Raw genomic sequence first — 15550 nt, 5'->3', positions numbered from 1 at the left:
AAATAAAGGAATTATTAAATGAATTATTATTATTATTATTATTATTATTATTATTATTATTAAGAGTCTGGCGTGTAACAAGTTAAAATCTTTTTTTGTACTTTTTTTCTATGTTTGGTATTTTCCATGCCCTAAGTGGCTCCACTTTTCATTCTCTGTACCTCAGTTGTAACTTGCCAGCCTTATTCCTTTCTCTTTTGCTTGTGTCTGACACTTCTATATTTTATGTTCAATAGTTGCCCTTTACCTTAAGGATACTGTTCTCTTACCTAGAATAACCTGGGGCTTACATGAGATTTCTATATGAAATGTGCATTTTGCTGGGAGTTTAATCCATAAATTTTTCATGGCCAGACAGAACGTCAGAGCAAGGTTGTGGGGATGGGGGGAGTTGAGGTTATACAACTGCCTGACAACATACATAACAGTTATGTAGTGGCCTGGAAAGATTATCCTTTAGAGAATACAGCCTACAACATAGCAGTATTCTGACCACATACATTGAAACAACATTTTGCACTCAACAAATGATACATTTGTGTAGTACACCGAGCATTTATTACATACAAAACAAACACAATTACTGGTAAACTGGATGAAATATGCTAAGCAGAATATATTCATCTTCTGAGCGAAACATGGCTGAGTCACCGTTTATGCTATGTGAACCTGAAAACACACAACATTAGGAATATAGCCCTTGGGAAGGAGAGCAGTCTGACTGTATCAAAATGAATGACTGTCTGAGTGTGACATTTTCCAGGGGGATGAAAGAAACGCAAAGCATATCTAGGTCAGCATGAACAGCAATGCTATCCTACATTATGTTACTATTTGTACCATAACAGTAACAATGCAATTATCTTCTTAAGGATTCAGCCACATAAATGTCCAATACTCTAAGTGAATTTTTTTGTGCTTCTCTGCAGGATGAAAGAAGAACAGGTGCTAGGAATTCGACAATTACTGTATGACAATGTTTGTACGGCAAGCAATAATATTGCACCACTTGTTAACCCTTTGTCAGCAGGCCCCACAAGCTGCCATTATTGATATTATTCTATATGACTCAAACATATCACTGAATTATCACAATGTATGCAATTTCCCATCAGCATGATATACATCCAGTATGGGAAGCAAGCTTAGTGTAGGTTGGTTCATCTAAATACAAAGAAAGACAGCTATACAGTACGTTTTCAGACACAATAATTCAAACATTTATGACATCATGCAGCTTACCTTTGTGAAAAACTCCTGAATATGAAAAGTACGTCAAAGGTAAGAACATTTGCAATATCTTTCTTTACTTAAGATTCCAGTGTCTGTGCTGAAGCTTAAACACAATTGTATACTTACAATGCGGAATACAGAGAATCGTTCAAGAAATAGAGAAACATGTGCCCTCCCTAAAATGTGTGAATGTTAATAAAAATGTGTTATTAGGAATATATGAAATTTCATGTAGCATACATTGAACAATGCCTGTCTTAGAAGCTGCTGAATCCCAATATATAGACAGTCTTAATATGCTTAAAGCGCAATTCAATCTTTTTCATGTTTGCATACTTACATACCTAGAATATGAGCTGCTCCAAAGGTTTTGTGTCTGGCTCTTTTGTGAAAGAAATATTTTAAGTTGTCTAGTTCCATGGCTTCACAGGCTTCAGCATCAGGTGCTTAAAATGCAGAACGTCTACAACCACTTACTGAAAGTTGCTCCACAAAGAGACAAATGAAAGCGTGCAGCTTGCCTTGATCAGACAGTTAAACCGTACGTACGGAGCATAGACTGGCCATTGTGTGGGCCGGCATAATAGAATCGACATTCACCTGTACAGCACTAAGAGCTTAGTAAAGTGTGAAGTGATGCAATTATGGAAAGACACATTTCTGCTTACGAAGATGCAGTGAGGGTAAACAAAGGTGGTTATCGCCAGATTTATGTTACGTGTAATCACAGCCAATTTTCTTCTTCTTTTTTTTTTTGCTATTTCAGGATAGAAAATGCCAAAAAGAAAACATTTTTGTTTAAAGAGAGTATTGATCCACGGTTGCCAGAATAGGTGTTACGATGGCCATTCATGAACAACTGTCAGTCTACGAAAATTAGGCAAATTAGAGATCATTTGATGGCATTCTATTGTAGCTTTTGTAATCACAGTAATTTTCCTTGGTAAGGCTGCTTCGTGATGAAGGGGAGTTCTCACCGCATAATTGTGAAAGATATCGAAAGATTCAGGATTCTGCATCTGGTTTCAAAAGCACTTCACATTCAAATTGCCATTTTACTTTATCCTGAAAATTTATTAGAGATTCAGATCATGTCGCTTTAAATAGAAAGGTGAAAGCAGGGTAATTTTCAATCTATGAATTATTCAGATTCATACTGAAGAAACTGCTACCCATGAACTGATTCCCTGACAGTGTCTTTTCCAGAGCCTCCATTACGCTTGTCATTTTTATTTCTTTATCTACGATCTCTTTTTCAGCTACTGAGCTTGTCCCTTAGGGCTCAGCTTCAGCAAACCAAGTATTTCAAATTGGCAATAACCTAAAATGTGCTGCAGTCTTCACAGGCTGTATTTTTCCAAACCATAAAAAAAAAAACCACACACACATCCATGACGATTTCTGTAAGGTTCTTCGATTAGATGAATTAGAAACAAAAGAAGAAAATGAAGAAAAGGATGAGGCATCATACAGAAGAGGAGTTGTTCTCCTGTAACAACCCAGAAGATAAAGTGATGCTTTGTGCTTTCTCCTTTGTTGTCAGCGAGGCATCCTAGCTGCATAGCATCACGCAAAACAACTGTTAAAGCAGGCTGACTTAGTGCCCTGATTTCCAGCAGGAGCAGATAAGGACTGCATTACAGACAGACTAATCCACACGAACGTGTACTTAGACCAGACAACTCATTGCTGCAAATGAAGTAAACCCAATTAGCCGGCAGCTGCTGCAGGTAAATCCAAAAGAAATGCAATAAGAGAAGAGGCAAAAGTAGTGTGTTTCATCAGAGACGCTCCATCCAACAGACATTGCAATCCTAGAAATTCTCCACTTGATGGCTGGTTGTGTCACTGCTAGACGGCTGCTGCCCTGTATCCAGAGAAGGATTGAGATTGATTTAGGTCAGCAAGTCTGGCTACTGTTTTTAGCTTGTTTCCTCCTCATGTGAAAGATAAATTGCCTCGTACTATTTTATCAGCTTTACATAAAACCCAGGATGTATGGGAAAGCTTCAGCTGTACAATGGCTGCAAAGGCCCCAGATACAGACACTAGCAAGCATCGGATCCTTTGTCTTAAGGTTCCTATTTTATGCAGGTAGGCTAGCGTGGCACAGAAAACTATTATACCAGGTGAGAAAACAGATGTTTCTTCGTTCTTTCGAAGCATTTTGGAATCCAGCCTTTTGAGCAATCTTTGCTTGATTATAAAAACGTTGCAAGTTTGATGACGACCGTCTTGATCCGAGATACTTTCCAGCTCTTATCCAAAAAAGACCAATCCTTCCTATATCCGAAATAGATATAAGGGTAACTCCCAAAGAAAAAAAAAATGTTCCGTATCCCGTCCTATGCGTCTGTATTGCCGCACTGCGACCAGAAAACTGCAGTAGAAAGAGCTCTTGCAGTTGTGGAAATGTAGAAAGCAGCAGCTCTGTGACACAGCAGTCAGCTGACTTGCAGTGTTATCATTCAATGTCCTCTACCCAAAAAAAAGGCCAATTTTCGGAAGAAAAAAGCACTACGGAGAGAAACGAGCATTCCAAAATTTATAATAACACTGTAACTGCTAGCCAGACTTGACTGTCTGAACACCTGAAAGTCACTCCTAGTGCAACGCGTGCAGTTTTGCTCACAGGAACTCTGGCCACATGAAGCTAGCTGACTGTCTGAAATCTCAGACATGCTGACGTAAGATTAGGCATCTTCTTTTTTTTTTTTTTTGGTAACAAAAAAGCTTTTGTTGCTGTCTGATGATAACTGCGAAGTTGGTTTTTTAGCTGAATACATACAAGCTGGCTTTAGATATTTGTTGGATTCAAGAAACTATTGTATTTAAATATTGCATTTATGGAAGTAAAACACATAGGTGTTCCTGAATCTCTTTTTCTACAGATTCTTTTCCATGAAACACAAAAGAAACATTTTCCCGGTATTCATCTTACACTATTAGCACTTCACACTGTAAGTATAATATTACTGGGGGAAGGAACACTGCTTTTGCTATTAAATAAATCAGTGGAAAATAGATTTTATATACACAACATTAGACAAAAGCCCTAATTGTGTCTAGTACAAATCATATGATTGGCATACTCGAGCTAAAGCGAGATGCTGTGCCTTACATCCAGACCTGATCCTGAAGGGGTCGCCAAGCACTGTCTGGATTTGAACTGCTATTCTGTATCACATTTTGGCTTTGTTTGTTCTTTTAACCATAAAATATGTCACTGCTCATAGTAAGTTTCAGCGTCACCTCCCAACGCTGTAAACAGATTGGAGAGCCCCGTAGAAAAAGTTGTCCTTTTTATAGAAAATTTACCATCAAGAATGAGAGTAGGCATCTTCACTAACTCATAGATCCAGGCACTTTGACTGGTAATTTTTTAAAAATATTTTCTATCCACGGCCTCCTTTTTTCTAAAATCAAATGTTTAAAATTTTGCTAATGAGTCCAGAAGTGTAATGGGGGGTGTAGCGCATTACCTGAACCCCTTCAAGCTGCAACTTCACATGCTGTTACACTGTGCTGGGGCACTCCCCTTTCCCTCCCACTGTGCCCTTAAACTTCTTCTACTGCCATGAGATTAGAGCAGGAAGAGGGTGGGGGAAGTGCCGAAGGACTCACACCCCACCTTTTCATTGGGCACCCTAGTTCCACATCTCATTTTTATGTCTATTGTGCATTTTCCATGCCTTTTGTAGGACCCAATTTACACTTTATTTCACAATATTATAGCAGCTGTTGAGGCTACAGTGTAATACATGTTCATAACAACCACTAAAATGGGTACCCAAATCCCCAGACTTCTCCAATGGTGTGTGCATCTTTGAATATATACCAGAGATCAAAATTAGAGAAAACACACAATTTCCTAAATGTAAAGGTCATTGTGTAGTCATTAGAGATGGGTGAATTTGTTGAAATGCGGTTTGACCCGATTTGCTGAATTTTTAAAAAAATATTTCATTCCACTCGAATCTAATCATGACGAATCACGTTAAAAAAACAGGTATTTCCTGGCTGCAGAGAACCTGTAGGGTGTTGTAGAACGCTGTGCTATGCTCAAATATGCATAAGGAGTGTGGTTTAGTCTTCAAACAATGGTGTGTTTTAGTATGACATGCACATGATAGCCGCCGCTCTTAGAATCGTTTCAATTCCATGTGCACTTACAAAGGCCAACTTCCCCAAATAAGCGAAGCGGGAACGCAGCCTGAAAAGGTAACGTCTGTGCCAGCTCGAAAGGACTGAACTGAGGGCCAAGATCCCACTATAACATCAAAGAGTGCACTCTATTTACACTGACATCAGATGATTCCTTAGATTACGACAGAACCTGTTCTGTTAAACGCAGATACATGTTGAAACTCCCCAAAAGAGTGCAGAGGGTGTCGGCAGTAATTCTGCATTGACGTCACTGATTATTTTACCCTTCCTTTCATTCGTCAGTGTCCGCTTTCAATCAGTCAATAATCCATCATCAGTATTGCTAAATCCAAAAATAAACAGGAGTGGATCCAAAACAGAGATGACCAGTAAATGGGATACTTGCATGTCCTCTGTGTTCTGTGTTCACTCCTGCATTTGGCTATCAATCCTCAGGCTTTCATTCCTTTTGACAGATGAAATGAAGGGTAAAACTAAACATAGTGACCACGTCATAGAGCGGTGGAGGGTGAAAAAAGCATTATGGAAATTACAGGGTGTTCCAGGGAGACAGCGGTCAGTGGACAGCAGCATGAGTAGGCCGCAGAGTGGCACAATGACAAATTAGGGAGGTGGCGAAAACATGCTAGGCCTTAGAGTGGCACAATGACAGAGCGTGGAGGTAGCAGCGCAGGAGGCCGCAGAGTGGCACAATGAAAGTGTGGAGGTGGCAGCAACCTGGTAGGCCACAGAGTGGCACAATGACAGTGTGGTGGTGGCAGCAACCTGGCAGGCCACAGAGTGGCACAATGACAGTGTGGAGATGGCAGCAACATAGTAGGCCACAGAGTGGCACAATGAAAGTGTGGAGGTGGCAGCAGCTGCAAGAGGTCAGAAAGTGGCACAATGACAGAGTGAAGGTGGCGGCAACATGGTAGGCCACAGAGTGGCACAATGACAGAGTGTGGAAGTGGCAGCAGCAGCAGCATGAGGTCAGAGGGTGGCACAATGACAAATTCTGGAGCTGGCAGCAACAGGGGAGGCCACAATATGGCACAATGACAAAGTTTGAAATAAATTTGAAGTTGAAATTTTGCAGAGTGTGGAGGTGGCAGCAACATGGAAAGCCACAGAGTGGCACAATGACAGATTGTGTAGGGGGCGGACAATTCCAGTCCCTGGTAAAGATGGTAGGAGGCAGATAGAGCAACTGGCAGCAGATGAGAGGCATCAGGTGCGTGGCAGCATCAAAATAGTGGCTTGGGCAGGTAGTTAGAATCCAGACTCCTTTATCAACGTTTGAGGGAGGTATCATGGCTGATTTAATCTGATGCATAAGTCATTGGCGAGTTGAAATCCGGGCCGATCCAAGCCTGATTCATCTTGACAAAGGTCAGTCTCTCCACATTACGGGTGGACAAGCGGGTTCTCCTTGGGGTAAGGATGGCCCCTGCCACACTGAACACCCGCTCTGATGTCACACTACTGGACGGGCAGGACAGCTTCTCTACTGCAAAATCTGCAAGTTGCAGCCACGCATCAAGTTTGGCTGCCCAGTAGTCCAGGGGATCCTCTACCTGTGGTGGTAAAGTGCTATCCAAGTAGGCCACCACCTGCTGGTGCAGGGTCTGCTCCATGTCCATGAAGGAAGTTGCTCATTAAGGTCTCCAGACTTAAGCTGCTGCTGATGGAGCTGCTACTACTCCTGCCCCCCCCCCCCCCCATCTCCGCACAGCAGGTGTGGCAGTAGTACGTGAGCGATCACTGCCAGGAATCCTTTGGTCAGACCTGACAGAGGATGAACAATGGCACACAAAGGCAGCAGCCAACTGTATTTTCAGTATTTCTCTATAGTACGCCAGTTGTGCCTCCCTCTCGGCAGCTGGAAAAAATAGTCACCCATTTTTGACCGGTAGCAAGGGTCCAAGAGGGTGGAGAGCCAAAACTCGTCCCTATGCCAGATGTTGACTATTCGGCTGTCACTATTTAGGCAAAGTAGCATGCTGCGGGCCATCTGCACAAATGACTCTGAGGGACTCCCGGCCTCCATTCCACTGTATACTGCCACGGTGCTTCTGGGTCATCTGCTTTGTCTTCTACCTCCTCTGGATGCTCCTGCTCCTCCTCTCTTGTCGCCTGAGTGGAAAAACCACTGATTTCACCAGACTCTGCTTGTGCTCCAATGTCCTCCTCCTCCAGTTCAGCCCCCACTGGACTCATGTGGCCATGAGATGTAGTCTCCACTTCTCCAGTGCCCTGACCGGACAGATTTTGCAGCATAAGTTCCAGGATATGAAGCAGTGGAATGACGTTATTCATCCTGCAGTCCTGGCGACTGACAAATAATGTGGCCTCTTCAAAGGGCCTGAGCAAACGGCAGGTTTCACGCATGAGCTGCCAGTGGCTGACATCAAAGTTACACAGGGGAGTACTACGGTCCCTTTGCATCATCAAAAAATCCTTAATGGCTTTTCTCTGTTCATACAAACAGTCTAACATATGGAGGCTGGAATTCCAACGGGTGGGAACATCGCAGGTCAGACTATGTTCTAACGCTGTAACTCAAGGAGGGTGTGCTTGTAAGCCATGTGACATCAAAATAAATTATGCAGACATTTCAAAAATTATGAAAATGTAAAGCAGACATATGGGAAATGTTATTAAACGGGGTTATTTCAAAAAATTCATCATTTCTTCTTTTTTTTGCAAATAAACTTATTAGCTAAGATTTACCACTAAAATGAAGTATAACATGTGAGGAATAAAAACAAACAAACAATCTCATAATTGCTTTGATAAATAACAGTGTTCAAAAGTTATAACCATATAAAGCAACGCATGTCAGAATACAAGAAATTTGGGGCTGAGCCTTAAAGGGGTATTCTCATTCTGGGTATTCACAATCAGTTTGATAAATCTTCCATATATAAACATTTCTTCCATTAGATGTTATTAAAAAAAATGTTCCTGTGTGAAGATAATTTCTCATAAATGTAGTCATGTTGTCCCTTAGAAATGAGAAAGCTTCCCCGGCCACCACTGCTGGATGGATTTCACAAATAAACAAAAGTTTTTGTATATGAAATGTCCGGGAGTTACTGTATGTCCCACAGCCATCCTGTGGTAATGATCGCTGAATCCAGGAGGGCTGGCTGAGCTCAATAGCGCATGTCTGGCCACCGCTGCCAGAGTGTGACGTGGTCGTAACCGAGGAAGCCATCTCGTTTCTAAGGGACAACATTGCTACATTTATGAGAAATTATCTTCACACAGGAACATTTTTTTTACTAACATCCAATTGAAGAAATGTTTATATATGGAAGATTAGTGAAACTGAATGTGAATGCCCAGACGAGAATACCCCTTTAAGCTATAAACTGGCTACGTCCTTAAGGCTTTAACCCCTTCCCGTCTTGCGCCGTACTAGTATGGCGCGAGCCAGGTCCCGATGCATGATGTGCGTCACTATGAAGTGCTCTTTCTTATGCAAAAAATAAGCCATCACAGAGCTCTTTATGTGGAAAAATAAAAATGTTAAATACAAACTAGAAATAGCGATGCAACAATTTATGTCCAAAATATTATAGTTACTGCCTGTAGATAAGGACATTTAAAATCAATTTTTATTTATTAAATTTGATAAAACATTAAGGGATACGTGAGCTTACTGGACGATAGCTAAGCTCAGATACCGGCTGGGTTTATTACTCCAGGATACAGAGAAATACTGTTTCAGGGTAGTGGCATATAATTAGCCAACTAGGTCTGTATCCCTATAGTTTGTTTCTCTTAATCTTGTTGGTATCCTAAAGCTCATACACCCACAAGTTTGTACACATATGCTCCAATCCCTTGGTCAAAATAATCGTATAGACCAGAGGATCAAGCCTTTAGCGTAGCCTCTTAGTCAGATTAACACCTGACATGTTTCCCCGCTGGAGTCACTTGCAGCGGTTCATCAGAGGTATAGTAGTGGCATTAGCGAAGGGATATCATAATAGGCCAGGCACACTTATATTCTGATAACGATCATGTCACCCGCTTCCTTAGATATCTCTCTCGCTAGTATAAATGATATCATGGAGGAGTGTGTCTCTAAGCTATGCTATTGCTGCCATTTGTTCATTCCTAACTTGCTAGTTGGCTCTAGTAAAGTTATGCCTGACACTATGCGCTGGCATTTGTCTTCCTTTAGTCATGGAGCCCTATTTTCCACTAGCTAGCTAGATACACGCAGCTACACACACGCTCCCATCCATACATGCCGGCATTTGTTAAGCTGCGTGTATTGCTGGCACTCCGAGACCTTTTAAAAGTTAAGCCCCTCCCCAAGGCGGTGGAGGTGGGCCAATCAGGCGGTCCGCCCCTATATTTACTGAGGCCACGCCCCCAAAAAGATTGCCAACCTGGCGAAAGTATTAACAAGAGGAATATCATCACGGTTTTTACAGGTAACGCCACCCATCAGTAGTGCCTCCATATAATGATTTTTCAAGAGGATTCTTCTTGGGGAGAATACTCCTTTACTAATGATCACTATGGTCAGCAAAGCTGACACTGAATTTTACCTACCTCCTTATCAAGTGGAGGACATATGGCATAGTAATTACTTCAGCAGCAATAAATCAGAGATCTACACTGTATCATCCACCAGTATATAAAGTTAGTGTTCAAATTAGGCATCCTAATTACCGGTAGATGCACATCCATTTTCTAGTGGAATAATGATTAACAATTACGGATCAGACGCACAAACGTAGTAGATTGATGATTAACCCCTTAACGCTCTGCGCCGTAGAGGTATAAGGAGTGTATGAAGAGGGCTCACGGGCTGAGTCCTCTTCATAAAAAGGTGGGGTTTTATGCATTTTGCAGAAACCCCCCACCGCTAATAACCCTGTCATTGCCGCCGGCAAAGTCGCCGGCGTGCGGGCGCCGCCATCTTTTTTACGATAGCCGTGCCCCCGAACGTCATCGGGGGGCGGCGATCGGTTGCCATGGTAGCCTCTGGTCTTCTTTTGACACGAGGCTACATGGCTTCTGGAGATTCGTTACAATGAGCCAGTGGCTCATTTTAATGAATGACCTGCAAAAATGTCATATATTGCAATACAGAAGTATTGCAGTATATGGTAGGAGCGATCTGACCATCTAGGGTTAATGTACCCTAGATGGTCTAAGAAACAGTGGAAAAAAAAAGAAAAAAAGTTTAAAAAATAAAAAAAATTAATAAAATATTAAAAATTCAAATCCCCCCTTTCCCTAGAACTGATATAAAACATAATAAACAGTAAAAATCACTAACATATTAGGTATCGCCGCGTCCCAAAATGCCCGATCTATCAAAATATAAAAATGGTTACGGCCGGCGGTGACCTCCGAGGCGGGAAATGGCGCCCAAATGTCCGAAATGCGACTTTTACACCTTTTTACATCACATAAAAAATTAAATAAAAAATGATCAAAATGTCGCACAGACCTCAAAATGGTAGCAATGAAAACGTCGCCTCATTTCGCAAAAAATGACACCTCACACATCTCTGTGTACCAAAGTATGAAAAAGTTATTAGCGTCAGAAGATGGCAAAAATTTTTTTTCTTTTTTGTACACATTCGTTTAATTTTGGAAAATGTATTAAAACACAATAAAACCTGTATAAATTTGGTATCACCGCGATTGCACCGAACCAAAGAGTAAAGCTGAGGTGTTATTTTGAGTGCACAGTCAAAGTCGAAAAAACTGAGCCCACAAGAACGTGATGCACATGCGTTTTTTTTTCAATTTTTCCACATTTGGAATTTTTTTTCAGCTTCGCAGTACACGGCATGTTAAAATAAATAACATTACGGGAAAGTAAAATTTGTTACGCACATAATAAGACCTCACACAGGTCTGTACACGTAAAAATGAAAAAGTTATGGATTTTTGAAGTTGGAGAGCGAGAAATGAGCGGAAAAACCCTGCGTCCATAGTCACCTCCTCTAGGTGACGGTTCAACCACTTCAATAATTTGGAATCGTAGGGTTTTGTGATCCCCATGGTGCTGTTGACACATACAGGGATACCGATGTATCATCCTGATTCTTGACATTGTTGATGTGTTCCCTGAATCGTCTCCTGGCCTCCCTTGTGGTTTGACCCACATACTGGACCATGAAGATACAGGTGAGCAAATAAATCACTCCCGTTGTTTTACAATTCGCAAATTGTCTGATGTTAAAGATTCTGCCTGTGGTTGTACTTCAGAAGGTGTTTCCCGTGCTGATATATGCACATGCTTTACATCCACTACATTTAAAGGTACCAGCTGGTTTTTCGGGAAGCCAGGTACCTCGTCCAGTTAGTGGTTTCAAGTGGCTGTGAACCAGGCTGTCCCCTATATTTTGGCCTCTTCTCTACATGATCGATGGATATGGATTAATGACATCTGCAATATCATTGTCCATTTTGAGGATATTCCAATTGTCCCTCAGGATCCTTTCTACCTCCAAATGACCCCTGTCGAAGGTCCCTATGATCCTCATCTTATTCTGCACTGTCACTGGTTTCTGCTTTGGGACTAGTAGTTCATGCCTCCTCCGATTGAGTGCATGTTGGTGTGCCCTCTTTAGAATCTCGGACGGTTACCCTTTCTCAAGGAAGCGCCCCTGAAGGTCCTTGGATGCCTCCAGATAGTCACTCATTGAGGAACAATTTCTCCGGACCCTCAGGTATTGTCCCTTTGGGATACCCCTCTTCAGAGGTTTGGGGTGCCAACTTTGCCACCTCAAAAGGTTATTTGTGGACGTCGGTTTCTGAAAATCTGAGTCTCCAGAGCACCAGACTCCGTCAGACGAATTTTGACATCCGAGAACGTTAACTCCTTGGGATTGATTTCATAAGTAAAGTAAAGGCCCAAATCGTTGGTATTTAAGTGGGCCTTAAATACTTAAAAATGTTATAGATTTTTGAAGGTGGTGAGTGAAAAATGGAAGTGAAAAAACTAAAAAGGACCAGGTCGTTAGAGGGGTTAAAGATTTGTTGGTCCCTGCCGGTGCCGTGTTTCGGCAGCATGTGGTGCCGCACCAACTAAAACGATGTCTATGTGAAGAGGTTAGTGGGCTCATGCAAGTTTATAAAAATTTTACTAAGAATATTGAATTCAATTTATTTATTTAGCCCATCAGCTTATACTTATATAATTATATAACACATGGATGTGATGTCTTTCTCTCCAAATATATATATTTCTTTTCATTCAATATTCTCATGGAGTGAGCTCTTTCCATACTGGGCAAGAGACTACAAGAGACAACCATGGCTATCACCCACATTTAATTGTTTGAGCCATCGCTAGTGTTAACCTTTTAAGTGTCATAGTCAAATATGACAGCAGCACTTAAATTCTGGCTGTAAGTGCAAAGCTGGATTACCCCCTTTCCCTAGTACTCATATAAAAATAAATTAAAAAAAAAATCATAAACATATTAAGTATCCCCATGTCCCAAAAGTGCCAATCTATCATACCTCCACTTTTTATCATTTCACAAAAATTTTAATAAAAAGTGATCAAAATGTTGTACAGTAAGCAAAATGGCAGCAATAAAAATGTCAATATTTAAATATTTTATTTAAAAATTTGCGACCCGCCCAGCAAAGTTTGCTGCAACCTTTTTTCAGTGCTGCTCCTAATATATCTTTAAAATGTAGATGTGGGCATATTTAAAATCACAATATTTTAATGATTTGGATAGCTTAAGACGTTATTGCAATGTTTTTTTTTAAATGTAAGATAAATTACACAAGTCCAACCCCCACAAGAAAGAAAGTTAGGCGCAGGGTCACAGACAGAGATAAATGAATTTCCGCGGCCGAAACAGTTGATTGTTGCAGAGTCAGGACGATTTTGGGCCATCAATCAAAATTCTACCACAAAAACTTTTATTCTTCTTGCCAAGACGCAGAGTTCCCCACTGTAGCAACGGATGGAAGGCCTAGTATTTGGACACATTTCATTTAAAATTATTGGAACACTACACTACAAGACAAGGCTGCATTTCTTCTTCTGTCTTTTTATTTCTGCAACTACAACACTTCTCACCCCTGTAGGCCTTCAAAACCAATCCTGTCATGACAACTTCCTATGCATTCCACACACTATCACTTTTTCTTATGAAAAAAAAAGAAAAAAGATGGAGCATTTAGATTACAGTTGGCAGTATCTTCTGGGTGGCTGTAGGTAGGGAGTGCAATGTTTAGCAACAAGTGCAATGTTTAGTCCAGCACTCCAAAATACATTTTTGGAAAAGAAAAAAAGTCCAAAAATTACATTTTATTAACTTTATAAGCTAAAATTGATAATATATCCAATGGCATGGACAAAAACAACACAAATAACAAAAACACTGTCCTGAATCATAACTTATTACCTAGTGTCTTCTTGTCTACATTTTTAATAGTCAATGATGTGGAACAGACAGTCCAACACAGCGTGTGACACCACAGGAAAAAAGGATGTACTCCATGGAACACGGAATATATCACGTGAAGGTGAGAATCATTATTAAAAAAAATATATTAGATCTGGTTTAAAGTTTAAGCCCTTGGGGTAATGCCTTAAGTAGTGTCCACAGTAAAAATCCAGAATGCCTCTATTTTCCAATCCCCTTATCCGCTGGGATACAGCACTTGTTCAATAACAATGACTGCCATACTTGAAACAGAGCTAGCATGTTTGTCTCTAAAATGTTTGAAACCCCCGGTATATTCTTAGTGTTTTCAAGTGTAGTGGGGTTTGCACTAGTGATGTGTTCACCTATACAAACCTTTAAGAAGCGGATCCTTTAACCAATGTATTGTAATGCACATGTAGAGCAGTTGATTAAAGGGGTATTCCAGGAATCAGCATAATTCATATACAAATAAAATATAAGCTAATATGTAATTAGTTGTTATTTAAAATTTTGCTCCCCTAAGCAGAAAAATGCTGATGACATAGACTGTAATGAAGAATTAAAATGCTACTGGCCCTTTAATCAGTCCGTTAATCAGTACCTCCGTGCAGAGCAGACAAGGGACAGAAGATGGCTGCTGGTCACACGTCCACATCACATGTCCTGGACCGGCCTGGGCAGGTCATGTGATCACCACTATATTTGGCTGTAGTCGGTTGGTTGCAGTGCATCCAGTATGGTGAGACCCATCTCAGTGAGGTAATGTGCAGTGATGGCAGTTACACATCATTACTATGGTAATAGAGCAGGGAAGTCTGCTACATCATCACTGGGAGCAGAGCATAGGAGGAGTTACTGAGAAATAAAGAATCATGAGACTTTTAGTTCTACAGTCATGGCCATAAGTTTTGAGAATGACACAAATATTATATTATCACATGATCTGTTGCCCTCTGGTTTTATGTGTGTTTGTCAGATGTTTTTATCACATACAGAAATACAAGTGCAGCAAATCAACATTTGCAGCTTCTGGACCAAATCCTGACTGATCAATGCTTGCATTTCTTCATTTCTTGATTTTTTTTTTGTTTGTCCACCCGTCTTTGGATGATTGACCACAAGTTCTCAATGGGATTAAAATCTGGGGAGTTTCCAGGCCAGGGACCCAAAATCTCTATGTTTTGTTCCCTGAGCCATTTATCACCTTTGCTTTATAGCAAGGTGCTCCATCATGCTGGAAAAGGCATTGTTGATCACCAAAATGCTCTTGGACGGTTGGGAGAAGTTGCTCTTGGAGGACATTGTGGTACCATTCTTTATTCATGGATGTGTTTTTAGGCAAGACTGTGAGAGAGCCGACTCCCTTGGCTGAAAAGCAACCCCACACATGAATGGTTGCAGGATGCTGTACAGCTGGCATGAGACATGACTGGATGACGTGGATGGGCGGGGCCATCGGCTTGAGAAAGCGCCATAGTGCGCGAAACGGCCCCATTGCCGGAGTCTGTCTGTCTACCCCCCTGCATGCTTTTTCACCAATAAAGGACGCTTTTTCCTGCATATGGAACCGGTGAGTGCCATCATCTTTTTCTATAACTATGTATGGACATTCTCTTGTACACACTGACAGAGCACCGCTGGGAAGTCTTGCCGTGATCACTCCTGCCCTTGTATAACCGGGCTACGTATTGAGCTGTCAGCGACATCATCGGGACTGTGCCCGCCAGGGATTTTCCTCT

General features: G+C 41.2%; 1 long non-coding RNA gene across 1 annotated transcript; it reads left to right on the top strand.

The window, feature by feature from the left end:
- The first annotated feature begins 422 nt into the window (after positions 1–422).
- Positions 423–14258, top strand: LOC140132965 (uncharacterized). The gene is made up of 3 exons (XR_011855757.1): positions 423–793; positions 930–1281; positions 13818–14258. It is a non-coding gene; the product is annotated as an uncharacterized lncRNA (long non-coding RNA).
- The last annotated feature ends 1292 nt before the right edge of the window (positions 14259–15550 follow it).

The sequence above is a fragment of the Engystomops pustulosus genome, chromosome 5 (assembly GCF_040894005.1).
Source record: "Engystomops pustulosus chromosome 5, aEngPut4.maternal, whole genome shotgun sequence".
In the NCBI taxonomy this organism is placed as follows: domain Eukaryota; kingdom Metazoa; phylum Chordata; class Amphibia; order Anura; family Leptodactylidae; genus Engystomops; species Engystomops pustulosus.
This window is presented reverse-complemented; position numbering and strand designations above follow the sequence as displayed.